The sequence below is a fragment of the Capsicum annuum genome, chromosome 1, assembly GCF_002878395.1.
Source record: "Capsicum annuum cultivar UCD-10X-F1 chromosome 1, UCD10Xv1.1, whole genome shotgun sequence".
NCBI lineage: Eukaryota > Viridiplantae > Streptophyta > Magnoliopsida > Solanales > Solanaceae > Capsicum > Capsicum annuum.
This window is the reverse complement of record NC_061111.1, coordinates 46,101,619-46,128,845: the sequence shown is the minus strand read 5'-3', so window position 1 is coordinate 46,128,845 and position 27,227 is coordinate 46,101,619. Positions and strand designations below refer to the sequence as shown.

Below are 27,227 nucleotides of genomic sequence, written 5' to 3'. Positions count from 1 at the left end.
GAGTGCCCGTATGCTAAGTAGGGAAACAGATATATTCATTCCCAGACTCAAGGTCTTAGTGCACTAGCTCCTCTAGGTCGCCCAGTTCCTTCTCAAGGCGCATCATCCAGTACTGGTGGTAGTTAGCACCAGAATTAGTTTTATGCTTTACCATCCCGTCAGGAGTAGGAGGATTTACCAGATGTTGTTACTGGTATGCTTCGTGCCTTTTATCTTGATGTACATGTATTGTTAGAACCCAGGTCAAGTTTCTCTTATGTTACCCCATTAGTTGCAGTCAATTTTGAAATAGGTCCAAAAAAGTTCCTTGAGCCCTTCTTAGTTTCTGCCCAGTGGGTGAGTCATTTGTTGCCAAATAGATCTATAGGAAGTGTCCTATCACTATCTTTGATAAAATCATGTTAACAGATCTAATAGATCTAGATATGGTTAACTTTGACCTTATTCTTGGTATAGATCAGCTCCATTCTTGTCGCACCCAAGTGGTGAAGCTTTGTTTTCTAGAGCCACTCTTTGAGTGGGAAGAAAATTCAGTGTCTCCCAAAAGTCATTTTAGATCCTATCTTAAAGCCAGAAATTTAATTTTCAAAGGGTGCATCTATCATCTATTTCAAGTCAAAGACACTAAATCTAAGACTCCAACAATTCAGTCAGTCAGTGTAGTCAATGAGATTCCTGATGTCTTTCCTGAAGATTTTCCAGGGGTAACTCCCAATAGGGAACTAAAATTTGGTATTGACCTTCTTCCAGATACTCAGCCTATCTCTATTCCTCTTTATCATATGGATCCAGTCTAGCTCAAAGAGTTGAAAGAGCAGCTTAAATATCTCTTAGATAAAGGTTTCATAAGGCCTAGTGTTTCTCCATGGGGCACTCCTATCCTATTCGTGCGAAAGAAGGATGGTTCTTTGTGAATGTGCATTAACTATCGTCAGCTAAATAAAGTCACCGTCAAAAATAAATATGCCCTTCGTAGAATTGATAACTTTTTTGATCAACTCCAAGGTTCCCGTTATGTCTCCAAGATAGACCTTAGATCCGGATATTATCATCTTAGAGTAAGGGAATATGATATTCCAAAAATAGCCTTCAGAGCCCATTATGGTCATTTTGAGTTTCTAGTCATGTCCTTCAAGCTAACAAATGTCCCAGCAGCTTTCATGGACTTGATGAACAAAGTATTCAAACAGTATTTAGATACGTTTGTCATTGTCTTTATAGATGGTATTCTTGTCTACTCTCATAGTGAGGATGATTATGAAGACCACCTTAGAATTGTATTGCAAACTCTTAGAGATCACCAGTTGTTTGCCAAATTTAACAAATGTGAATTTTGCTAAGGTCAATAGCTTTCCTTGGTCATAGTATTTCTAGTGAGGGTATTCGAGTTGATCCCCAAAGGACAAAAGCAATAAGAAACTAGCCTAGACCTATTTCTCTGTCAGACATTAGGAGTTTCTTGGGTTTAGCTGGCTATTACAGACGTTTTGTGGAGGGTTTCTCATCTATTACATCTCCCATGTCTACATTGACCCAGAAGAAAGTTATGTTTTAGTGGTCAGATTCCTGGAAGAAGAGTTTTCAGGAGCTGAAGACTCGACTCACTTTATCCCCAATTTTAGCATTACCTGATGGTACAGATGGTTTTGTAGTGTATTGTGATGCTTCTAGAGTCATTCTAGGTTATGTTTTAATGGAGAAAGGTCAGTTCATAGTCTATGCCTCTAGACAGCTTAGGCCTCAGAAAAGAATTAACCTACCCATGATCTTGAGTTAGTTGTTGTTGTGTTTGCTTTGAAAATCTGGAGACATTATCTTTATAAGGTACATATTTATGTGTTCACGGACCATAAAATCTTGCAGTATGTGTTTAGTCAGAGAGAGTTAAATCTTCGTCAAAGAATGTGGTTAGAATTATTGAAAGATAATGATATGAGTATATTGTATCATTTGATCAAGGCCAATGTAGTGGTTGACGCCCTTAATAGATTGTCTATGGGTAGTGTTTCCCATGTGGAGAATGATAGAAAGAAGTTAGTTTAGAAGTTCATCGTTAGCTAGATTGGGTGTGAGATTGGTTTATTCAATGGAAGGGAATGTTTGGGTTCAGAGTAGTTTAGAATCTTCTCTAGTTTCTGAAGTGAAAGAGAAGTAAGATGAGGATTCTAGTTTGGTCAAATTGAATGGGTCAGTTAGAGACCAGAAGGTAGAGGTTTTCTCCCCAAGGGGAGATAATGTATTAAGGTACCAGAGTAGATTGTGTGTGACATGTGTTGATGATTTAAGGCAATAGATTATGGCAGAAGTGCATGGTGTGCGTTATTCCATTCATCCAGGTGCTACCAAGATGTACCGCAACTTGCTGGAAATCTATTGGTGGATGTAGACACCTAATTTTGTCCCTCTCAACATTGAATTTTTTCAATTTTTAGCTCACCTTACTACATACACTCACCCATGTGATTATACCCCACAAATATACAAAAATTAACAACCCTTAACAAACTCAATCCCCAATTATTCTCTTAGTAACAAATTTTATCTTAACCAACTCACACCTCACTACCCCATACCCCTACCCCACAGACCACCTCCTTTTCTTGGCCATAAAGGAAAGATACACTCAGGAAACATCCAGGAAGAGAGATCACAACAACTAGAAGGGGCCCATAAGGAATTAGGGACCGGGAGATTCATTACATATGCTCCCATTTTTCATCTTTTCGAAGGGGAAGACATACGCACATAGAGAGGGGGATAAAAAGATGTTTTTCTTTCTTCTCCAGGGGAAATGGGAGTCATCAACATACCCAAACACTCTTCCATTTTTTCCCACCAACATACACGTTTATATACACTAAATCGCACACACACACACTAAAAAATAGAGAGTTGATTGAGATTAATGAGAGAGAGAGAGATTCCAGGTCGAGAGCTTAAAAATAGAGAAAAGAAGGGGTTCGAGTTAAGGTTATCTGGAAATGAGTTTTTGCGGGTTTAGTCACTGTTCTGGCGACTACTTTGCCGGAATCTCTTGGTTTTCTTTCAATCGTGGGCAAATCTAGTTGGGAACAATGAATTTCGTCGGAACCAGTGGTTGTCCGACGAATTTAGGACCAGTTGATCCTAAATTCATCTTTGGTTCATGTGTTCTGCCATTGTCTTATCGGAGCTCAGGTGACACTGATTTGATTTTTCATCGGGTTGATTGGGGTTTTTGGTACATCTGTTTTCGCATCCCATCGTAGAAGTTAGGCTTTGGGTTCATCGGTTTTTGGGGTAGAAAGTTGGTTTTTTGTTTGTCTCGACTAGTTTTTGGGTTTCAAATTCCTTGATATCGGAGTTGGAGTTCGTCACTGTTGAGGTTCTATTCGTAATTCTATAGTCTGGGCTTTCTTAAACCTTATTATCAATGCAATTGGTTCTTCAAAGGTCCATCTCTTAACTCTACTTTTTTAATGAATCGAAGTTGGTTAATATCGTGATTTTGTGGTATGGTCTTGAATATATTGAGCAAAAAATGTTAATTGTTGTTGTGGATATGAATGATCGGTATGAGTGAATGTTTTGATCTTCGTTGGGGTATGTGTTCGAGGTAGGTGTCAGATTTTGGAAAGTGATTTGATAGTCAAATTGGTTTAATCATGTGGTTAAAAATAGATTTGGGGTGAGAATTGAAAACTTGATATAATTGGTGATTTTTGGTTAGTTTGATTTCATTGGATGTTTAACTTGAAATGAACGTTAATTGAACTTGGTAGTATCATGATACATCAATTCGTTTAGGCAAACATAGGTTGGGTAGGCAAATGCTTAGAATTGGTGTCTTTGGTTGAATGTTGAAAATTTCGAAATGTTTGACATTTTGTTGAATAGTGTAATTTTCTCGCACTAAAAAAATGTATTCATTTGGCTGGGGAATGCCTTGAGGGATTTTGCTTCGAGGGACTTGTATTGATTTATCTGGGGAATGCCTCAAAGTATCTTGTACTTGAAGACGACGCACGATCAAGGCCCAGAACATCAGGTAGAGAAAGCAATGGAGTATAGTTTAGAATTGGCATCGAATAGAGTAGGTTTATATTTTTGCATTTTCTATTTCGGGATTGTAATAATCGGACTGGACACTATAATTTTGAATTTATTTTGTTTGTTTGTTTGATTGATTGTTTTGTGTGATTTTTTGTGGTTTATATATTCATAATGTCAAATTAGCCGATATGTTCCGCCAAGCGACCGTGGTCGAACCACGAGACCGAGGAGTGCCTAACAACTTCCCCTCGGTCAACAGAATTTCTTAACCGGAATCTATGTTTGTAGATCAGTTTTTAGGGTCAAACTGTTTTGAAAAGGATCTTTCAAAGGTGACTTGGCACACCGAATTATGTCAAGTGGCAACTCTGAATAAAAATGTAAATAATCCTTTTTCAAAAGAAATTTTCAATCTTTTGTCACTTTAATAATAAAAACCCTTTCAAAACTTAAAACATATTTTCTTTTTGAGTTAAAAAAGGGGTGTGACAGCTCTGGCGACTCTGCTGGGGATGCTTTTTAGAATTCAAGATTATTTTTAGAGTTATATCGGCTTAGTTTGAAATTATGAGTGTATAAACATTGTTTGTGTTTATTTTATCATTGTTGAGTGCTTACGTGCTACGTGTTTACAGTTTTTCTCTTGTGTGCTACCACTTTATATCTGGCATCATGTGCATAACCCGAGTTAATTCTTTCTGCAACAAGTCCTAGAGTATACGTCGTGCGCACAAACTCTAGTTGAGTCACCCTTATTTTAGGAGGGGGAGCCGTCGGATGTATGGAGTGGGTAGAAAGCAAAGCAGCCACTATCGACCATATGCTCCCCCAAACGGCCTTGTTAGTAAAACTCAACATAGGTTAGTCTTTAGGTCATGTTTATCTGCATCATATTGAAACCTAGCGGGACCCACTTGGTCCTTTGTAGAAGACTCACCTCTGAAGCATCCCTACGTGCTAAATGTTGCATCTTTGAGGGTAAAGTGGTCATTTGATGGACCGATTTGGGGAAAGCATGTGTTAGAAGTAAAGTGTGTAGACAAGAAAGTGTTGAAAAAAGAGAAAAGGAATAGTGAGTCGGAAAAAAAAGAGTTTCGTAAGTTTTTAGAGTTCTTTATGGTTTTTGATTTTTTTTCTTCACAATTCAATAATTCAAAAAGATTTTTTACCTTTCACACTTATTTTCTCAAAAAGATTTTCCTTTTGTTCCTTTATCATGCATTCATAATTCAAAATTTTTAAAAAGATTTTTTTTCAAATAGGAGCTTTTTATAAAAGAAAAAATCAAAAAGATGGTAGAAGTTTTGTATATTTCATAGCAAAAATATCAAAATGATTTTTCGTTCATGGTTGTTGGTGTCATTTTTGTATGAAGTGTCAAATTAAAAATCCAAAAAGATTTTATTTTCATCGAGTACTCGTGTCTCTCAAGTCAAGGTATTGTTTGTTTTATAATCCTTAATTGTCCAATCTGGACAAACTACGCACCCCTGATTCTCCTCTCGAGAGAGTGTTGTTGGCTCGGGCATCTTATTTGAAAAATTCAAAAAAAAAGGAGATTTTCTTCACTCTTTATTAGAGTAGGTGTTTCATATACATCTTTAAAAGAAAACTACAAAAAAGATTTTTCCTGTAATAGGTTCAAGTTTCATTTTCATATGAAATTCAAAATCAAAAACCCAAAAAGATTTTTCTTTGGTAATCATAGGTTTCATTTTGTATAGGGAGTTTAAACTTGAAAAATACAAAAAAAAATCGATTCTTTTGACAATTTGTTATTTCTTTTCCTTTTAAAGTTTCGAGAGAAAAAAAGAAAGGAAAAAAAATTAATTGGCCATTTTGGAAAGACTTCATGAACTACGCACGCCTGATTCTCCTCTTTTGGGGGTGAGATACGTATACGACCTTCTTGGGTTCGGTGATCTTTTCTAAAAGAAAAAAAAGGGTTTTGAAGAAAATGTTGAACTCTAACATATTTGTTGCCTCTTGTTCAATTAGTTTAAGGTGGTTGGTTTGTGGCATCCTAGCTGGTCCTTCACATCACACCAAATCTAAATAAGGTTTAGCTATGTTCAACAAGGATACGGAGAGTGACCTCATGGATCAAACAAAGAGGCACAAAAATAAGAGTTTAAAGGAACAAAAATTGAGACTAAGACAACAAATGATGGAAATGTATCGAGCTTGGTCTAGTGGGCAACCTTCTACTCCATTCCCCACTATTGATACTTCCAATATCTTGAGTTTTCCATAACAATTGAAAAATCAGTTCCCTATTGTTTATTGACGCACCACAACATGCCTCGAAATTCATGCCACGTCAGCTATATCTCAATACATCCACCACTCATTCTCTAGCTCCTCAGGTCACAGTGTTGAAGGTTGTAGTGCTTTGAAAAGAGAAATGGAAAGTTTGATTCAAGAAAATTTGATCATACTATAAAACATTGACACTACGAAGGTCACACAGAATCCTTCACCCATACACGGTAATGCATGATATGATATGTGGGAAGCAATGAGTCAAGCACAGAGATCCAATACTTATTTGTTAAAGTGATGGAAGCTCTAGTCATGCTGATATACAAACCAATGGCTTAGTTGTCAGGCTGACCAATTGAGAAGACACCCCTCTCCCTACAAGGAAGAGGTCTGGTAGTTTGTTTTATTTTATTTTTTGTTATCCGAATTATTTCAGGGTTGTAGTTCGGGATCTATATTGTTTTATTTCTCTGTCGTCTTTGTTTAAAACCTTCTATCTTTTCTTTCAATGAAATGTGATGTCCCTTGTCGTTTTGTCTCATTTTAAGTCATTTTTTTGTTTTCTTTACATAGTACATTTTTATGTTGGCTTTAGTGATATGATATACTGATAGAACTTTCAGCTAGATCTTAAAATCCAAATTTGAGCATGAACTTTGAATCAGAGGGCTCAAGTTAGAAAAAGAATCTGAGAAAATAGGTAGAGTGCTGAGACATTTGGTGATAAGTTCAAGCCTTCTTTGAAAATCAAGGCAATTATGTTGAGAATCATAAGAATAACTTGGTCATCAATTGAAAAACATAGATAAATTAGGTCAAATAGCAGATGTGTGATTCTGAGGAACAGAAAAAGCAGCTCCACGAAAGCATGGGTCAGTCGATGTGATGGATCTATAACACAAGTGGAGTTATATGTTTGACAAGCCCAGAAGAAGTAGTGGCACACAGTTAAAGTTAGTAGTGTGAAAGTGTCACAAATGATCTTCATCTTTCACTTTTATATTGCATGATCTGTACAGACATTTTCAAGGTTTGATATGACGAAGGCATTTCATTCTGTTATTCAAACATTGTGTCATCCTTTGTTTACCTCATTTGAGCTTTAGTCCTATTTTCTTTCATACCCCTCTTTTGGAATCAATATAGAGTCAACAAAGCTCAAAAGAAAAGTGTCGAGCAAAACAATAGAGTCAAAAAAAAGAAAAAAAAAAGAAAATATGTCCAAAAACAAAAAAAAAAAGGTTCAAGACAAATAGAGTCAGAAAAATCCAAAGAGAAAAGAGTGTCAATAAAAGAAAAAAAATCAAAAGTCTAAATCATGCAAAACAAGCTTCCAGAACTACGCATGACCTGATTCTCCTCTCTCGAGGGTGAGATACGTAGGCTTCCCTACTCAGGGCTTGATCCAACCAAATAATAATGTAGACTTGCCCAATCAAAAACTGGGGCATGAGTTAATCCTCATTGTTTGAGTCGATCCCAAAAGTCAAAAGAAACTGGGGCATGAGTTAATCCTTATTGTTTGAGTCGATTCCAAAAGTTGTAAGTCCTACCCCACTTTTAGTATCATTTGGGCCCCATACCATCCTTTCTTTCCAACCCTATCCAAAATCTAAGTTACAACCAAAGAAAGACCTTCAGATCAATCTCTGAGAATGCTAAGGCTAAGCATGCAATAAATGTGATGATGCATTTTGGGAACTACTTGTCTTTCTTAGCATAAGAAATCAGGAAAGAAATAAAAATGAGTCTTATTAGTGAAAACTCTCACAGGCTCCGTAATACGATGGTAAGTTGAGAGAGATAAAAATGAGAGTCTTATTGGTGAAAACTCTCACGGGCATCGTAATACGATTGTGAATTAAGGTAAATAAAGATAAGAGAGTCTCATTAGTGGAAAACCCTTACAGACACCATAAGGCAATGGTGATCTAAGGAAAAGAAAATGACAAAAGCTTGTTGGCAAAAACCCTTCAAGGCGCCACTACCCGAATGGGCCTTAAATGAATTTGACCTAAGGAAGCAACTCAATTTTAAGGTCATTAAATCAACAACAATGGGTAGAAAGTTTGGATAAAAAGATCAGGCAGCTTAATCCAAATACATGGCATAATCATTAGAGTTGATTGTCATTTTAGATAAAGTTTTTGTTTCTTTGTTTCAAATGGAGACATTCATTGTCTTTTCTTTCTTCTCTTTATCTTTATTTTGATTTTTATTTTATTGAGTCAGTTGTCCAAATAAAAGTCATCATTATTTTTCTCTTGTCTTTGAGTCAAGTCCATATCAAAACAAGTGAGAAAAGATTTCAAAATTGGCTACCAGCTTCTTCAATTACACAAAGCAAGACAAAAGGTCAATAAATGAAAGAGACATGATTGTGAGTAGAAATAAGACATGCAGAAATTTTTGTCAAACTAACAAGTCTGGAAACTCATGGAAATACCAAGGTTCAAATGGTTTATCTAAGAAGCACGGCAAAGCATAGATACTATCTTTGTTTCAGAGTCACTCTTAATAATCTGAGTTTGGGTCAATGATGCAGCAAGTCAGTGACATATGCTAATGGTCGAAAGCAAGGTTAAATGTGACGAGGACAAGAGCAATTGCCGCAAAATCTAAAGCCACAAACCAGTCACCATGTTTTTAAACTCACAACTTTTCTTTGTATGAATTAGGAACACATGTTACATTTAGATCAAGGATTTCGGAGCCTAAACATCAAAGACCATAATTTCTCACTTCTACAAATTCAAGAGGCAATGTTGTTGCACAAGTTTGGTAATCAAAACCATGGTAAAACTCATAATTCAAGATCTCTAGGAGACACACTTCCTTGTCAAGGAGACGAATTTCCTTGGAAAATTCAAGTGACATTGGTAAGGAAACGCATTTCCTTGTTTGTATAATTCAAACAACATTTGTAAGGAGACGTATTTCATTGTTTGGTAATTCAAGCAACATTTGTAAGGAGACGCACTTCCTTGTTTGGACAATTCAAACAACATTTGTAAGGAGATGCACTTCTTTGTTTGGGTAATTCAAGTAACATTTGTAAAGAGACACACTTCCTTGTTTAGTTAATTCAAGAAATATTTGTAAGGAGACGCACTTCCTTGTTTGGGTAATTCAAGCAACATTTATAAGGGGACACACTTTCTTGTTTGGAAAATTCAAGAGACATTTGTTAGGAGACACACTTCCTTGTTTTGGTAAATCAAGCGGCATTGGTAAGGAGATGCACTTCCTTGTTTTGTAATTCAAGTGGTATCATAAGGAGACACGCTTCCAAAGGACACGCAGTTCCTTGTTTAGGTAATTCAAACAGCATTGGTAAGGAGATGCACTTCTTTGTTTCGGTAATTCAAGCAGCATTTGTGAGAAGATGCACTTTCTTGTTTGGTAATTCAAGCAACATTTGTAAGGAGATGCACTTTCTTATTTGGGGAATTCAAGCAACATTTGTAAGGAGATGCACTTTCTTATCTGGGTAATTCAAGCAACATTGGTAAGGAGACGCACTTCCTTGTTTGGTAATTCAAGCGATATTTGTAAGGAGATGCACTTCCTTGTTTGGGTAATTCAAACATTTGTAAGGAGACACATTTCCTTGGGTAATTCAAGTGGCATTTGTTGGGAGATGCACTTCCTTTTCAGTTTTCATTTGTTAGGTGCCCGCCTAAAAAATAGGGTGAATAAATGAAAAATCAAGCAGCATGGTGAAGAAGTTGACAGTCAAAAAACAAGGTGAAGAAGTTGAAAGTCAAACATAAAGGTAGAGAAATTGAAACTCAACAGATTGAAAAATATCAAGTCAGGAGCCCACCTGGAGAACAGGGTGAAGAAACTGAAAGTAGTCAACAAGTTGAAAAAAAAATTGTAAAGTCAGGAGCCCACCTGAAGAATAGGGTGATGAAACTCAAGTCAATAGTCCAAAAGAAGCTACACAGCTAGGATTTTGTAATTGCATTTATGTTTTAACTTGTAATTTTCATTTTTGATATAATGGCAGAGCGGCGGATCGGAACCTCGACGGGACCTCACTTGACTCTCCAACTCGGTTTAACTCCTTCCTTTTGTTTAATTCTCTTTGAATAATGGTCGGAACAAAATTCTGTCTCGTTGTCTACTTCTTTGTCTGAAAACACTTCGTGTTTACATTCGAAGGGGGCATGCTGTAGACACCTAATTTTGTCCCTCTCAAAATTGAATTTTTTCCATTTTTATCTCACCTTACTACATACCCTCACCCATATGATTATACCCAACAAAAATACAAAAATTAACAACCCTTAACAAACCCAATCCCCAATTATTCTCTTGGTAACAAATTTTATCTCAACCAACTCACACCTCACTACCCCATACCCCTACCCCACATGACCCCCTCCTTTTCTTGGCCATAAAGAAAAGATACACTCAGGAAAATTCTAGGAAGAGAGATCATAACAACTAGAAGGGGCCCACAGGGAATTAGGGACCTAGAGATTCATTACATATGCTCCCATTTTTCATCTTTTCAAAGGGGAAGACATACGCACATAGAGAGGGGGATAAAAAGATTTTTTTCTTTCTTCTTCGATTTCTGAATTAACATTCCGTTTCCAAGAGAAATAAAATTGACTAGGAGTAATTCTTTCGGTGGAAAAATCATCTTCTTTCGTTGTATCAGAAAAAGGTAAACACTGATTTTGCTCCGTAATTTACTAACAACATATTAGCATGTACTTCATTTTTTCTTTTTTATGAAGTTTTAACTTTTATGGCTCTTAATTGGTCTTCATCCTTATCATTTAAGAAATAAGTCAAGACAATTTCATAAGCCGTTGAATCGTAAAATAATGAGCTAATATAAGATATAAAAAGTTATAGATTCTGTTGGATGATGCTGGTAAGCATCAAGCAGTTGCTACAATGTTCTTCTGGTGGTTGACAAGTGATGTTCATAAAATGGGAGCTTATGTTCAGTGGATTTGTGGATAGGCACTCATTATTTGTTTTTATTTGTCCATACAAGATGTTGACTGTCACCCTTTTGAACCTATCACAATGATTTGCATGTGACATAAATGGTTTCTTGGATTAACCTATATTTTTCTTCTATGATAAACGTAGCTGCCGAGGCTCCATTTGAAATAGCCTCCCAACCTGCAAAAAGTAGGGGTAAGGTCTGCGTACACTTTACCCTCTTAAGAACCCACTTGGGGGATTATCTGGGTATGTTGTTGTTGTTGATAAACATGTTGGGTTCATATATGAATGAAGTGTGAATGGAAAAAATGGAGAAAAATTGTGGAAGGAAGGAGATAACAATTTAGAAGGTATACTCCTAAAGTGGAAAGTCCACTAATTCTCCCACATTGGTGGGAGAAGGAAACTTTGTAGTGTTTATATTAATGAAAACTTACTCCACATGATAAGTGAGGCAATAAAATAGAGATGCCTCGCTCCTTCATCGTTGTCGCTCGCTTGGCTCGACTTCGGATTTGGATTTGGATTTGGCAAATGATAGATCGATGAGATCTATCTTTTTGGACTAATTTTATTTGACAAAAATCTGATCTAAATATATGTAAAATGCAGTAAATATTTTCTGTTGGACTCTATTTATATTCCAAAACAGTGTTTCAAAATTGTGCAGTGAACAGTGTTTCAAAACTGTGAAGGCACTGTTTGAACTAATGCTGCTCCAGAACTATTGTATTATTTTTGAACTGATGTACTGGTTGAACAAACTAATGCAACCATTCAGTAAAAGGACACACTTATTCATGAAACTAGATGACTGTTCAGGAAAAGATACAATCTTTCATGAACAGACATAAACTTACAGTAAAGGTACAACCTTTGGGTTAAACCATTGCCTCTCTTCAGAAGTGACATGTTGTGGCTATAAATAACCTTCTTTCTTCCATAGGTTTAGAGAGAGAAAAAATAAGGATTACAAGTTTCTTCTTCTTCTTAAAAATACTCTAAGTGTGATCATTAAAACCGTGAGTGTGTTCAAAGAATTTGCCTATTTGAGGTACCGCTATAGTCAGATTGAAGGCCATTTTATCCTGGGAGGAAGACTCCGTAACCTCGGGTACAGTGAGGTGAATTATTCCTTAAGGAAAGTCCGTGAATTCAGATGACTTGGCCTTAACAATTTCTGTTTCATATATATTTCTGAAATATAAAATACACCTCTTGTAAAGATCATTTTGATCTTGTGTTAAGGGTATTTTTTCAACTTCATTGTGTTATTTTTCATACTTGAACTCGAGTCGAAGTTGTTATTCTATAATACAAATTCTACATACCCGTATTGTGGAAAATAACAATCTTAAGGAATAACATACAGAATCTGTATTGCTTGTTTTTGGAGATTAAAGCTTAGGCTTTATACTCCGCTTGAATTTAACTAGTGATTAGAAGACTTAAATTCTTCATCACAAGTTAAGGTTCACTCGGTCGACGATTCAAAGTAATAAAATCTTCATCGTTAACTAGAAACAAGAAGAAGAAGAGTTTAAAGTTATTTAACTTTATTAATAGTATTCTAAAAAAATACTAATTTTCCTGTCTTGTGGGGATAGGAAAAATGACAACTAAAAGTCAAATGATGGATGCGACAATGTCTATGGGGGCAAATAATATTGCCACATCAAGTCGCACAAATGCTCCGCCAACGATGGCACCGGCGGAGAAGCCCAAAAAATTTTCTGGCATTGACTTCAAGCGGTGGCAACAAAAGATGTTCTTTCACCTCACCACTTTATTTCTACAACGGTTCACTAGCGAAGACGCTCCCGAGGTGCCCGAGGGAACCTCGGACAAATATCTCTTCATTATTGTAGAAGCTTGGAAACATTTGGATTTTCTTTGCAGGAACTATATTTTGAGTGGTCTCCACGACGACCTCTACAATGTCTATAGTGGAACCAAGACATCAAAGGAACTGTGGGGGCCACTTGAATGGAAATATAAAATGGAGGATACGGGAATCAAGAAATTCCTTATTTCACGGTTCCTGGACTTCAAAATGACTGATAGTAAATCTGTTGTCTCTCAAATACAGGAGTTGTAAGTTATCATACATGATCTTCTAGCAGAAGGTTTAATTGTGAATGATGCTTTCCAAGTAGCAGTGATAGTTGATAAGCTACCACCTTTGTGGAAAGACTTCAAAAACTACTTAAAGCATAAATGCAAGGAGATGACTGTTGAAGATCTTATGGTCCGACTTCATATTGAAGAGGACAATAAAGCTGCCGAAAGAAGGTCAAAGGGAAATTCTACAATGAATGGAGCACATATTGTAGAAGATGGCCAAAACAACTCGAACAAAAGAAAGAAAGATGAACATGGAAGAAATCAAACCAAGAAAAAATTCAAGGGAAAATGCTTCAATTATGGTAAAATTGGCCACAAGTCCACAGATTGTCGAGCCAAGAAGAAAGGCAAGAAAAAGGACCAAGCGAATATGATTGAGTCCAACAAAGAATATGATGATTTGTGTGCTATGTTCACGGAATGTAACTTGGTGGGGAATCCACGCAAATGGTGGATGGATTCTGGTGCCACACGCCATGTTTGCGCAAACAAAGATTTGTTCTCATCATTTTCTCTGGCTCAAGTAGAAGAAATTCTCTACTTGGCCAACTCCGCTACTGCTAAGGTGGAGGGAATAGGAAAAAATTGCTTAAAGATGACTTCCTGCAAGGTCTTGATACTGAACAATGTGCTATATGTTCCAGAGTTACGTAGGAACTTAATTTCTGTTTCACTCCTAGATAAGAACGGATTCAAATGTATAACCGTTTCTAAAAAAATCGTAGTTAGCAAAGGAGAAATGTATGTAGGAAAAGGCTATCTCATGGAGGGCCTTTATAAGATGAATGTAATGACTGTTGAAATGAATAAAAGTTTGAATTCGTCTTATTTGCTTGAGTCTTATGATTTATGGCATGAACGTTTAGGCCATGTTAATTACAAAATGTTATGAAAACTGATTAACTTAGAAGTTTTGCCAAACTTTGAGTGCAATAAATCTAAGTGTCAAACATTTATGGAATCGAAGTATGCAAAGCATCCTTATAAGTCCGTTGAAAGAAATTCCAATCCCTTAGACTTAATATATACTGACATTTGTGATATGAAGTCAACACCATCTCATGGTGGGAAAAAGTATTTCATAACTTTTATTGACGTTTGCACTAGATATTGTTATGTTTACTTGCTAAATAGTAAGGATGAAGCAATAGATGCGTTTAGGCAATATAAAACTAAAGTTGAAAATCAGTTAGACAAAAAGATCAAAATGATAAGAAAAAATAGGGGCGGAGAATATGAATCTCTCTTTGTGCAAATACATGTAGAGAATGGAATAATTCATCAAACTACGGCCCCGTATTCACCCCAATCTAATGGAATTGCTGAAAGGAAAAACCAAACTTTGAAGGAAATAATGAATGTCTTACTTATAAGTTCTGGTTTACCGCAAAACTTATTGTGGGAGGCTATCCTTACGGCCAATCGTATACTCAAAAGAGTTCCCCATAGTAAGACACAATCAATATCTTACGAAAAATGGAAAGGCAGGAAACCTAACTTGAAATATTTCAAAGTGTGGGGGTGTCTAGCAAAGGTACAAGTTCCTATACCTAAAAGGGTTAAGATAGGACCTAAAACGGTGGACTGCGTGTTCATAGGATATGCTAAAAGTAGTAAAGCATGTCTATTTTTGGTTCATAAATCCAAACATTAGGATATCAGTGAAAATACGGTAACTAAATCAGACAATGCTGAATTCTTTAAAAACATTTACCCGTATAAAATTAGACACGAACAGTGGAGGTTCCAAATGTCCTCGAGATGAACCAAGTGAGAATGTACATAATGAACAAAATCCAAGATGTAGTACACGTCAAAGAATGTCAACTTCGTTTGGATCAGATTTTGTAACATTTCTCTTAGAAAATCAGCCTCAAATATTTTAAGAAGTGATGTCTTCGTCAGACTCATCCTTTTGGAAAGATGCAGTAAATAGTGAGATAGATTTAATCTTAAGCAACCATACATAGGAATTGATTGACCTTCCTCCCAGAAATAAACCTTTAGGTTCTAAATGGATCTTCAAAAGAAAAATAAAGGTGGATGATACTATTGACAAATACAAGGCAAGACTTGTAGTAAAAGACATCAAACAGAAGGAAGGCCTTGATTACATTGATAAATACTCGCCAGTAACAAGGATAACCTCGATTCGAATATTAATTGCCTTAGCGGCGGTATATAATCTTCAAATCCATCAAATGGATGTGAAAACCACATTCCTAAATGGAGATTTGGAAGAACAAATTTACATAGAATAACCTAAGGGTTTTGTAGTTCCAGGAAAGAAAAACAAGGTGTGTAAACTCACCAAGTCATTATATGGACTAAAGCAAGCACCAAAACAAGTGCATGCGAAGTTTGACCAAACCATGTTGGCAAACAAATTCAAAATAAATGAATGTGATAAATGTGTTTATATTAAAGACACTCCAAATCACCAAGTCATTGTATGTTTATATGTGGATGATATGTCGATCATCAATAGAGACATTTCAGATATAAATGTAACAAAACGAATGCTAGAGAGCAAGTTTGATATGAAGGACCTTGGAGTTGCAGATGTGATCTTAGGTATAAGAATCCATCGAACTCCACAAGGTTTGGCATTGTCACAGTCTCATTATATCGAAAAGGTACTTAACAAGTTCAAGTATATGGAATTCGGTATTGCCAAGACTCTATTGGATGTGAGCTTTGCACTTCAAAAGAATGAAGGTGAGAGTGACTCGCAATTGAAGTATGCAAGAGCATTGGGATGTTTAATGTATATAATGAACTGTACACGACCAGACATAGCATGCGCTATCAGTAAATTAAGTCGGTACACGAGTAATCCCAACAAAACTCACTGGATGGCAATGAAAAAAATTTTGGGGTATCTTAAGTACACTCAAAATTATGTTTTCCATTATAATAAATATCCTTCAGTACATGAAAGATATGGTGATGCAAATTGGATCACCGGATCAACCAAAGTAAAAACCACAAGTGGATATGTATTTACTATCAGTAGACGAGCAGTTTCTTGGAAATCATCCAAATAGACTTGTATCTCTCGCTCTACAATGGAATCTAAATTTATCACATTGGATAAAGCCGGTGAAGAAGCAGAATAGCTCTGGAATTTCTTAGAACATATTTTTTATTGGCCCAAGCCAGTGGCACCAGTATGTATACACTGTGATAGCCAAGCAGCAATAGCTAGGGCAGAGAGTATGATGTATAACGGTAAATCTCTTCATATAAGATGAAGACATAATATCATTAGAGAACTTCTCTCTAGTGGAATTATCACTGTAGACTATGTAAAGTCAAAGAATAATGTGTCGGATCGACTTACAAAAGGACCATCTAGAGAAGGAGTAGAAAGGACATCCAAGGGAATGGGTTTAAGGCCTAGGACAAGTCAGCATGGCGGTAACTTTACCTAGCAGACTGGAGATCCCAAGAGCTAGGTTCAAGGAGATCAAACAAAGCTTTGTCTAACAGGTTCAACATTGTCAATTGCCCAACCCATTCTCATGATGTAGACAATTTATAGTAAACAAGGATAAGACTTAAGGTGAAAAATCTTTTAATGATTATCTAAATTTGGCAGATTTGACCAAATAGTTTAATCTATAGAATTGAATGTTTAGAAATCACCTATGTGTGGGCGAAGTGGAAGCCGCTTCAAAAAGAATATTAGTAAAGCCCTATTCTATAAGCTCTCATGAAAACCGAGACGTGTTCATGGGTGAAAAGAACAAAACCATAAGAACCATAAACGGTAAAAGGATGGTTGTGTGACATATGTTGTCTAGGTGTACATTAAATCTCGATGGTTTAAAGATATCAAATCTACCGATTGACCGAGTGCATCCGATGTATGTTTACTACGGAAAGTTCAAAGGGAAACCACTTATCCAGATGCAATCAGTCTTTGCTTGATGATCACATACTTGTCCTTAAAAGTTTTATGAAAAAATATCCATTCCCCATTCATGTGGGGGATAGTTGGGTTCATAGTATATTAACGAAGTGTGAATGGAAAAAATGTAGAAAAATTGTGGAAGAAAAAGAGATACCAATTTAGAAGGTATACTCCCAAAGTGGAAAGTCCACTAATTCTCCCACATTGGTCGGGGAAGGAAACTTTGTAGTGTTTATATTCATGAAAATTTACTCCACATGATAAGTGAGGAAAGAAAATAGAGATGCCTCGCACCTTCATCGTCATCGCTCGCTCGGCTCGGCTTCGGATTTGGATTTGGATTTGGATTTGGCAAATGATTGATCGATGAGATCTATCTTTTTTTGTTGGACTCCCCTTATATTCCAAAACAGTGTTTCAAAATTATGCAGTGAACATTGTTTTGAAACTGTGCAGTGAAAAGTGTTTCAAAATTGTGCAGGCACTGGTTGAACTAATGCTGCTTCAGAACTTTTGTATTGTTTCTGAACTAATGTACTGGTTGAACAAACTGATGCAACCATTCATCAAAAGGACACACTTATTCATGAAACAAGATGACTGTTCAGGAAAAGATGCAATCTTTCATGAACAGATATAAACTTACAGCAAAGGTGCTACCTTTGGATTGAACCATTGCCTCTCTTTAGAAGAGGCATGTTGTGACTATAAATAACCTGCTTTCTTCCACAGGTTAAGAGAGAGAAAATTTCAGAATCACAAGCTTCTTCTTTTTCTTAAAAATACTATAAGTGTGATCAATCAAACCGTGAGTGTGTTCGAAGAATCTGCCTATTTAAGGTACCTCTATAGTCAGATTGAAGGACATTTTATCCTGGGAGGAAGATTCCATAATCTCAGGTACAGTGAGGGAATTATTCCTTAAGAAAAGTATGTGAATTTAGACGACTTGGCCTTAACAATTTCTGTTTCATCTATATTTCTGAAATATAAAATACACCTCTTGTAAAGATCAATTTGATCTTGTGTTGAGGGTATTTGTTCAACTTCGTTGTGTTAGTGTTCATACTTGAACTCGAGTTGAAGTTGTTATTCTATTATACAGATTCTACGTACCCGTATTGTGGAAAATAACAATCTTAAGGAATATCTTACAGAATCTGTATTGCTTGCTTTTGGAGATTAAAGCTTAGGCTTTCTACTCCGCTTGAATTTAACTAGTGATTAGCAGACTTAAATTCTTCATCACAAGTTAAGGTTCACTCGGTTGACGATTCGAAGTAATAAAAACTTCATCGTTAACTAGAAACAAGAAGAAGAAGAGTTCAAAGTTATTTAACTTTATTAATAGTATTCTAAAAAATACTAATTTTCCTGTCTTATGGAGATAGGAAAAATGACAACTAAAAGTCAAATGATGGATGCCACAATGTCTATGGGGGCAAATAATATTGCCACATCAAGTCGCTCAAATGCTTCGCCAATGATGGCACTAGCGGAGAAGCCCGGAAAATTTTCTAGCATTGAGTTCAAGAGGTGGCAACAAAAGATGTTCTTTTACCTTACCACTTTATGTCTACAACGGTTCACTAGCGAAGACACTCCCGAGGTGCCTGAGGGAACCTCGGACAAAGACCACTTCGTTATTGTAGAAGCTTGAAAACATTCGGATTTCCTTTGCAGGAACTATATTCTGAGTGGTCTCCAAGACGACCTCTACAATGTCTATAGTGAAACCAAGACATCAAAGAAACTGTGGGGGGAACTTGAACGGAAATATAAAATGGAGGATGTGGGAATTAAAAAATTCCTTGTTGCACGGTTCCTGAACTTCAAAATGATTGATAGCAAATCTGTTGTCTCTCAAGTACAGGAGTTGTAAGTCATCATACATGATCTCCTAGCAGAAGATTTAATTGTGAATGATTCTTTCCAAGTAGCAGCGATAGTTGATAAGCTACCACCTTTGTGGAAAGACTTCAAAAACTACTTAAAGCATAAATGCAAGGAGATGACCGTTGAAGATCTTATTGTTTGACTTCATATTGAAGAGGACAATAAAGCTGCCGAAAGAAGGTCAAAGGGAAATTCTACAATGAATGGAGCACATATTGTAGAAGATGGCCAAAACAACTCAAACAAAAGAAAGAAAGATGAACATGGAAGCAATCAACCCAAGAAAAAGTTCAAGGGAAAATGCTTCAATTGTGGTAAAATTGGTCACAAGTCCACAGATTGTCGAGCCCCGAAGAAAGGCAAGAAAAAGGAGCAAGCGAATATGATTGAGTCCAATAAAGAATATGATGATTTGTGTGCTATGTTCACAGAACGAAACTTGGTGGGGAATCCACGCAAATGGTTAATGGATTCTGGTGCCACACGCCATGTTTTGCAAACAAAGATTTGTTCTCGTCATTTTCTCCGGCTCAAGTCAAAGAAAATCTCTACACGTCCAACTCCACTACTGCTAAGGTGGAGTGAATAGGAAAAAATTGCTTAAAGATGACTTCTGACAAGGTCTTGACATTGAACAATGTGCTATATTTTTTGGAGTTACGTAGGAACTTAATTTTTGTTTCACTCCTAGATAAGAACGAATTCAAATGTATAACCGTTTCTAGAAAATTCGTAGTTAGCAAAGGAGAAATGTATGTAGGAAAAGGCTATCTCATGGAGGGCCTTTATAAGATGAATGTAATGACTGTTGAAATGAATAAAAGTTTGAATTCGTCTTATTTGCTTGAGTCTTATGATTTATGTCATGAACGTTTAGGCCATGTTAGTTACAAAATGTTATGAAAACTGATTAGCTTAAAAGTTTTGCCAAACTTTGAGTGCAATAAATTTAAGTGTCAAACATTTGTGGAATCAAAGTATGCAAAGCATCCTTTTAAGTCCGTTGAAAGAAATTTCAATCCCTTAGACTTAATACACACTGACATTTGTGATATGAAGTCAACACCATCTCATGGTGGGAAAAAGTATTTCATAACTTTTATTGACGATTGAACTAGATATTGTTATGTTTACTTGCTAAATAGTAAGGATGAAGCAATAGATACGTTTAGGAAATATAAAATTGAAGTTGAAAATCTGTTAGACAAAAAGATCAAAATGATAAGAAATTATAGGGGCGGAGAAATTGAATCTCCCTTTGTGCAAATATGTGTAGAGAATGGAATAATCCATCAAACTACGACCCCGCATTCACCCCAATCTAATGGAATTGCGGAAAGGAAAAATCAAACTTTGAAGAAAATGATGAATGCCTTACTTATAAGTTCTAGTTTACCGAAAAACTTATGGTGGGAGGCTATCCTTACGGCCAATAATATACTCAACATAGTTCTCCATAGTAAGACACAATCAATTCCTTATGAAAAATGGAAAAGAAGGAAACCTAACATGAAATATTTCAAAGTGTGGGGGTGTCTAGCAAAGGTACAAGTTCCTATACCTAAAAGGGTTAAGATAGGACCTAAAACAGTGGACTGCATGCTCATAGGATATGCTAAAAGTAGTAAAGCATGTCTATTTTTGGTTCATAAATCCGAACATCCGGATATTAGTGAAAATACGGTAATTGAATCAGACAATGCTGAATTCTTTAAAAATATTTACCCATATAAAATTAGACACGAATAGTCTAGTCGAGATTCAAACGACCTCGAGATGAACCAACTGAGAATGTACATAATGAACATAATTCAAGACGTAGTACACGTCAAAGAACGTCAACTTCATTTGGATCGGATTTTGTAACATTTCTCTTAGAAAATCAGCCTCAAACATTTAAAGAAGCGATGTCTTCATCAGACTCAGCCTTTTGGAAAGAGGTAGTAAATTGTGAGATAGATTCAATCTTAAGAAACCATTAATGGGAATTGATTGACCTTCCTCCCGGAAATAAACCTTTAGGTTCTAAATGAATCTTCAAAAGGAAAATAAAGGCGGATGGTACTTTTGACAAATACAAGGCAAGACTTGTAGTAAAAGGCTTCAAACAGAAGAAAAGCCTTGATTACTTTGATAAATACTCGCCAGTAACAAGGATAACCTCGATTCGAATACTAATTGCCTTAGCGGCGGTATATGATCTTCAAATCCTTCAAATAGATGTGAAAACTGCATTCCTAAATGGAGATTTCGAAGAACAAATTTACATGCAACAACCTGAGGGTTTTTTGGTTTCAGGAAAGATAAACAAGCTGTGTAAACTCACCAAGTCATTATATGGACTAAAGCAAGCACCAAAATAATGGCATGCGAAGTTTGACCAAACCATTTTGGCAAACAAATTCAAAATAAATGAATGTGATAAATGTGTTTATATTAAAGACACTCCAAATCACCAAGTCATTGTATGATGTGGATGACATGTTGATCATTAGTAGAAACATTTCTGACATAAATGTAACAAAACGAATGCTAGAGAGCAAGTTTGATGTGAAGGACCTTGGAGTTGCAGATGTGATCTTAGGTATAAGAATCCATCAAACTCTACAAGGGTTGACATTGTCATAGTTTCATTATATCAAAAAGGGACTTGACAAGTTCAAGTATATGGAATAAGGTATTGCCAAGACTCCATTGGATGTGAGCTTTGCACTTCGAAAGAATGAAGGTAAGAGTGACTCGCAATTGGAGTACGCAAGAGTATTGGGATGTTTAATGTATATAATGAACTGTACACGACCAGACATAGCATGTGCTATCAGTAAATTGAGTCGGTACACGAGTAATCCCAACAAAACTCACTGGATGGCAATGAAAAGAGTTTTGGGGTATCTTAAATACACTTAAAATTATCTTTCCATTATAATAAATATCTTGCGGTACTTGAAGGATATAGTGATGCAAATTGGATCACCGGATCAACTGAAGTAAAATCCACAAGTAAATATGTATTTACTGTCGGTGGAGGAGCAGTTTCTTGGAAATCATCCAAACAGACTTGTATCTCTCGCTCTACAATGGAATCTGAATTTATCGCATTGGATAAAGCCGGTGAAGAAGTAGAATGGCTTCGAAATTTCTTAGAAGATATTTCTTATTGGCCCAAGCCAGTGGTACCAGTATGTATATACTATGATAGCCAAGCGGCAATAGGTAGGAAAGAGAGTATGATGTATAACGGTGAATCTTGTCATATAAGACGAAGACATAATTCCATTAGATAACTTCTCTCTAGTGGAATTATCATTGTAGACTATGTAAAGTCAAAAGATAATGTGTCGGATCCACTTACAAAAGGCCTATCTAGAGAAGGAGTAGAAAGGACATCTAAGGGAATGGGTTTAAGGCCTTAGATAAGTCAGCATGGCGATAACTCTACCTAGCCAAGACCTAGGTTCAAGGATATCAAACAAATTTGTGTCTGACAGGTTCAACATTGTCAATTACCCAACCCATTCTCATGATGCAAACAATGTATAGTAAACAAAGATAAGATTTAAGGTGAAAAATCTTTTAATGATTATCTAAATTTGGCAGATTTGACCAAATAGTTTAATCTACAGGATTGAACGTTTAGAAATCATCAATGTGTGGGCGAAGTGGAAGCCGCTTCAAAGAGAATGTTAGTAAAGGCCTATTCTCTAAGCTCTCATGAAAATCAGGACGTGTTTATGGCTGAAAAGAACAAAACCGTAAGAACCATAAACGGTAAACGGCTGATTGTGTGACATGTGTTGTCTAGGAGTACATTATATTTTGACGGTTCAAAGATATCAAATCTCCGATTGACCGAGTGCATCCGATGCATGTTCACTACAAAAAGTTCAAAGGGAATCCCATTTATCCAGATGCAATCAGTCTTTGCTTGATGATCACATACTTGTCCGTAAAAGTTTTACGAAAAAATAGCCATTCCCCATTCATGTGGGGGATTGTTGGGTTTATAGTATATGAATGAAGTGTGAGTGGAAAAATTGGAAAAAAATTGTAGAAGGAAGGAGATACCAATTTAGAAGGTATACTCCTAAAGTGAAAAGTCCACTAATTCTCCCACATTGGTGGGAGAAGGAAACTTTGTAGTGTTTATATTAATGAACACTTACTCCACATGATAAGTGAGGCAAGAAAATAGAGATGTCTCACGCCGTCATCGTCGTCGCTCGCTCGGCTCGGCTTTGGATTTGGATTTGGATTTGGATTTGGCAAATGATCGATCGATGAGATCTATCTTTTTGGACAAATTTTATTTGATGAAAATCTGATCTAAATATATGTAAAACGCAGGAAATATTTTCTGTTGGACTCCATTTATATTCCGAAATAGTGTTTCGAAATTGTGCAGTGAACAGTGTTTTGAAACTGTGCAGTAAACAGTGTTTCAAAACTGTGCAGGCACTGTTTGAACTAATGCTGCTTCAGAAATGATGTATTGTTTCTGAACTGATGTACTAGTTGAAGAAACTGATGCAACCATTCAGCAAAATGACACACTTATTCAAGAAACAAGATGACTGTTCAGGAAAAGATGCAATCTTTCATGAACAAATATAAACTTACAGCAAAGGTGCAACCTTTGGATTGAACCATTGCCTCTCTTCAGAAGAGGCATGTTGTGGCTATAAATAACCTGCTTTCTTCCACATGTTAAGAGAGAAAAAAAATTCAGAATTACAAGCTTCTTCTTCTTCTTAAAAATACTCTAAGTGTGATCATTCAAACCGTGAGTGTGTTCGAAGAATCCGCCTATTTGAGGTACCGCTATAGTCGGATTGAAGGCCATTTTATCCTAGGAGGAGGATTCCATAACCTCGGGTACAGTGAGGCGAATTATTCCTTAAGGAAAGTCCGTGAATTCAGACGACTTGGCCTTAACAATTTCTGTTTCATCTATATTTCTGAAATATAAAATACACCTCTTGTAAAGATCATTTTGATCTTGTGTTGAGGGTATTTGTTCAACTTCATTGTGTTATTGTTCATACTTGAACTCGAGTTGAAGTTGTTATTCTATTATACAGATTCTACGTACCCGTATTGTGGAAAATAACAAAACATAGCCTGATTCAAATGTAAAATTTGCTATTGCTTCTTTGAAGTTATTTCTAACCTTAATTTTTGGCCTCTATATCTCACTTTGAGGAAATGTCTGATTCTTCAAAACCATTATGCATTGCAGGCATGGCTTACAGCTATTTACTTGGACCTTTGTAAGGTTTGCCAAGAACTTCTATACTCATAGGAGTTGAATCTTTATTTATTTCCTGTACTTGGTAATATAACTTCATATTTTCAAATCGTTGCCCCGCAGGCTTTCGATTTGCTTGAAATGCTGAAGAAAGAGGAAGAAATACTTTCTGCTGCCAGGGAGAAGCAGCTTCAGGTACTATTAAACTCAATTAGTTGATTTGGCTTCTTTTCCATGCTAATTTGCCATTCGGTTCTGGTAGCCTCTGATTATGTAATTGCTATTATACAGATTCCAATCTTTAATTATCTCCCCTTAAATGAGCTCATTACATTTTTTTCATTTGAGCCTGTGCTTTTCGCCCCAGCACACTCCAGAACACGAGTCTGCCTAAGAGAGACGTACACAACTATTACTCTAGAGTTTGTTGGAAGTGGTTAGGTACAGTAATGATTAGTTGATGCTAGATCAAGAGGAGGTGATGCAACTCCGAATGACTGCAATAATACTACTTCTTGTGGACTTCTCTCCATCTTCCTTCATTGTCTGCTTCAATAATTACCTCAGGATTTTACCATTTTTTCTCCTTTTGTGGGGGGTAGTCCTTCCCTCAAGACTACCTAAAACATCAACATTAAATTGCTATGCCTCTCTTCTTCAACTCCATGAACCTCTTACTCCATATCTTAAAGAAGGTTTTTGTCGCATTGCTCTCTAGATTGCACTTTTGCTTCAACACAATGCTACTGTACTTTTGTACGATGGGGAGAAAGAATTTTCTCAGCTAATACTTGACGAACGCACCCAAAAAGTAGAATCTTGGCATCGTAATGCTGCTGCACGAGCTCGCTATACAAAACCTGCAGCACCCATCACCTGTGCCACTTTTGCACAAGATGTCCTAGAAGGGAGGGCCAAGGTTTCAGAAGCGCATGAACATAAACACCAGCCTTTACTTTTTGGACCTGCAAGTCTTGTTGGTGTAAACCCTTCAACTGAACGGGAAAGGATAGCCGCCCAAGTCTTTCAGCCTCATTATAGGTACGCATCATCTCTTGAATTACAAAGTTATAATATCTACTCCAATCTTAGATCCTATATGGACAAGCAAGCCTCGATGAACTAGTTCTATGATCTTTATTCCAATGTTAGATTGCCAACCATGAGCATAGAAGAAGCTGGGTTAACGTAGACGAACATGATGAACAAATGGCAAGAAAGGAATGTCAAGCTCATGGAAGAAGCAAACTCTTCAAGGTACAAGGACGGCCCCAAGTCGAGGCCAGATGAAGATGAAGAAGAAGAAGATGACGACGCTGCCCAAGATAAAGCAAGAGCATGGGATGACTGGAAAGATGACAACCCTCGTGGCGCTGGAAACAAGAAGCTAACTCCTTGTGGCTAGTAGTTTCATCAGATTTCAATAATTCCAATCAGTTACCTTTCTGAGCACCTAAATTAAAACTTATGGTCATGCTGCACCAGTGCCAATTGGAAAACATTTTATTCTTGTTTTATATGTGCTACAACTTTTTGTCTAATGTCTTAAGTAGATGATGTGTTGTAAAATATTTATTATTTAAAGTTGGTAATGTTGATTGATATTTTTACACTTAGTCAACACCAAAGATTATTACCAAAGTGTGCCATGTTTTTTTTAGCTCTTACTTGAATTAGTGCATAAACTGTTGTTAAGTATTGATTTTGTAAGATTTGAGTGGTGAAAATTGAATTAGAGAAGTAACACACCATTGTTAAACAAGCATGAAGAAGTGAGTTTGAATTTCGAATTAAAGTTTTGAGAAGTTTGGAGATGTAAAATATTGTGTTGGACATTATATTTCTTAAAATTCCCTCAATTTAGATAGTAAAAGACTCCCTGGTTGCGATTGAATTTTGTGTAACTTGTGTTCAGTATTCATGTTGGGTCCGATTAAATTTGAATTCGTGTCGATAAATATTATTCTCTCCATCTTATTTTATGTGTCGTTATTTGATCGAATACAAAGTTTAAAAAATAAATAATGACTTGTAAAATTTCTTTTTAGTTATCTTTTCTTATTATGTAGAACCCAATAAGGAAAAATGAAGATGATATTATTAAATAGTTGTTAAATATAATATTTGTTTTTGAGATGAATTTAAAAAAATGACACAAAATGAGACAATGAGATGGAGAGAGTAATTTTTATTACATTAAAATAGTGAAATAGTAATTTTTATTACATTAAAATAGTGAAATATTTGCTAGTGCTGATTAACTGTGACGACATGCATTTCGGACTAGAATGTAAACCATTATTCCTACGCGTAAATATTTCAAATGCCATAAATACTATGCAAATTTAGTGTGTTAATCAATTATGTAGTGTGGGAATCTAGTTGAGCATGAATTGAGGTCATATAGATCCCTTAACTCAAGGACGAGTTGAAAGTCTTCCTATCGATCGAGTTTTGGTGAGTGTTTAAACTTGGGTCAACATCAATGAACCATAACTTTTTGTATAAAATGAATTAGAGAGCCCATTATATATCGAATGAAATTTATTTGAGTCCTCTTTTCAACTCCACCGGTTTTGCCTTAATCCGATATCGGGATAAAAACTTATGCCCATTTTACTGAGAGGTATCAGTCTGCCGAAGAGCGACGGCCAGACTGAGGACCGTCAATCCAGCGACGGCCCGTCAAGTTTCCCATCAGGTCTTAAGCATAAAGCTCGTTTTATGGCCATGAACTGACGGCTGGAGTGACGGTTCGACACCATACTGACGGTCCGTCAA

At 36.3% G+C, this 27,227-nt stretch overlaps 1 pseudogene; it reads left to right on the top strand.

Moving 5' to 3' along the window:
• LOC107845842 overlaps positions 1-25,851 on the top strand; it is a 35,575-nt pseudogene extending 9,724 nt beyond the window's left edge.
• The last annotated feature ends 1,376 nt before the right edge of the window (positions 25,852-27,227 follow it).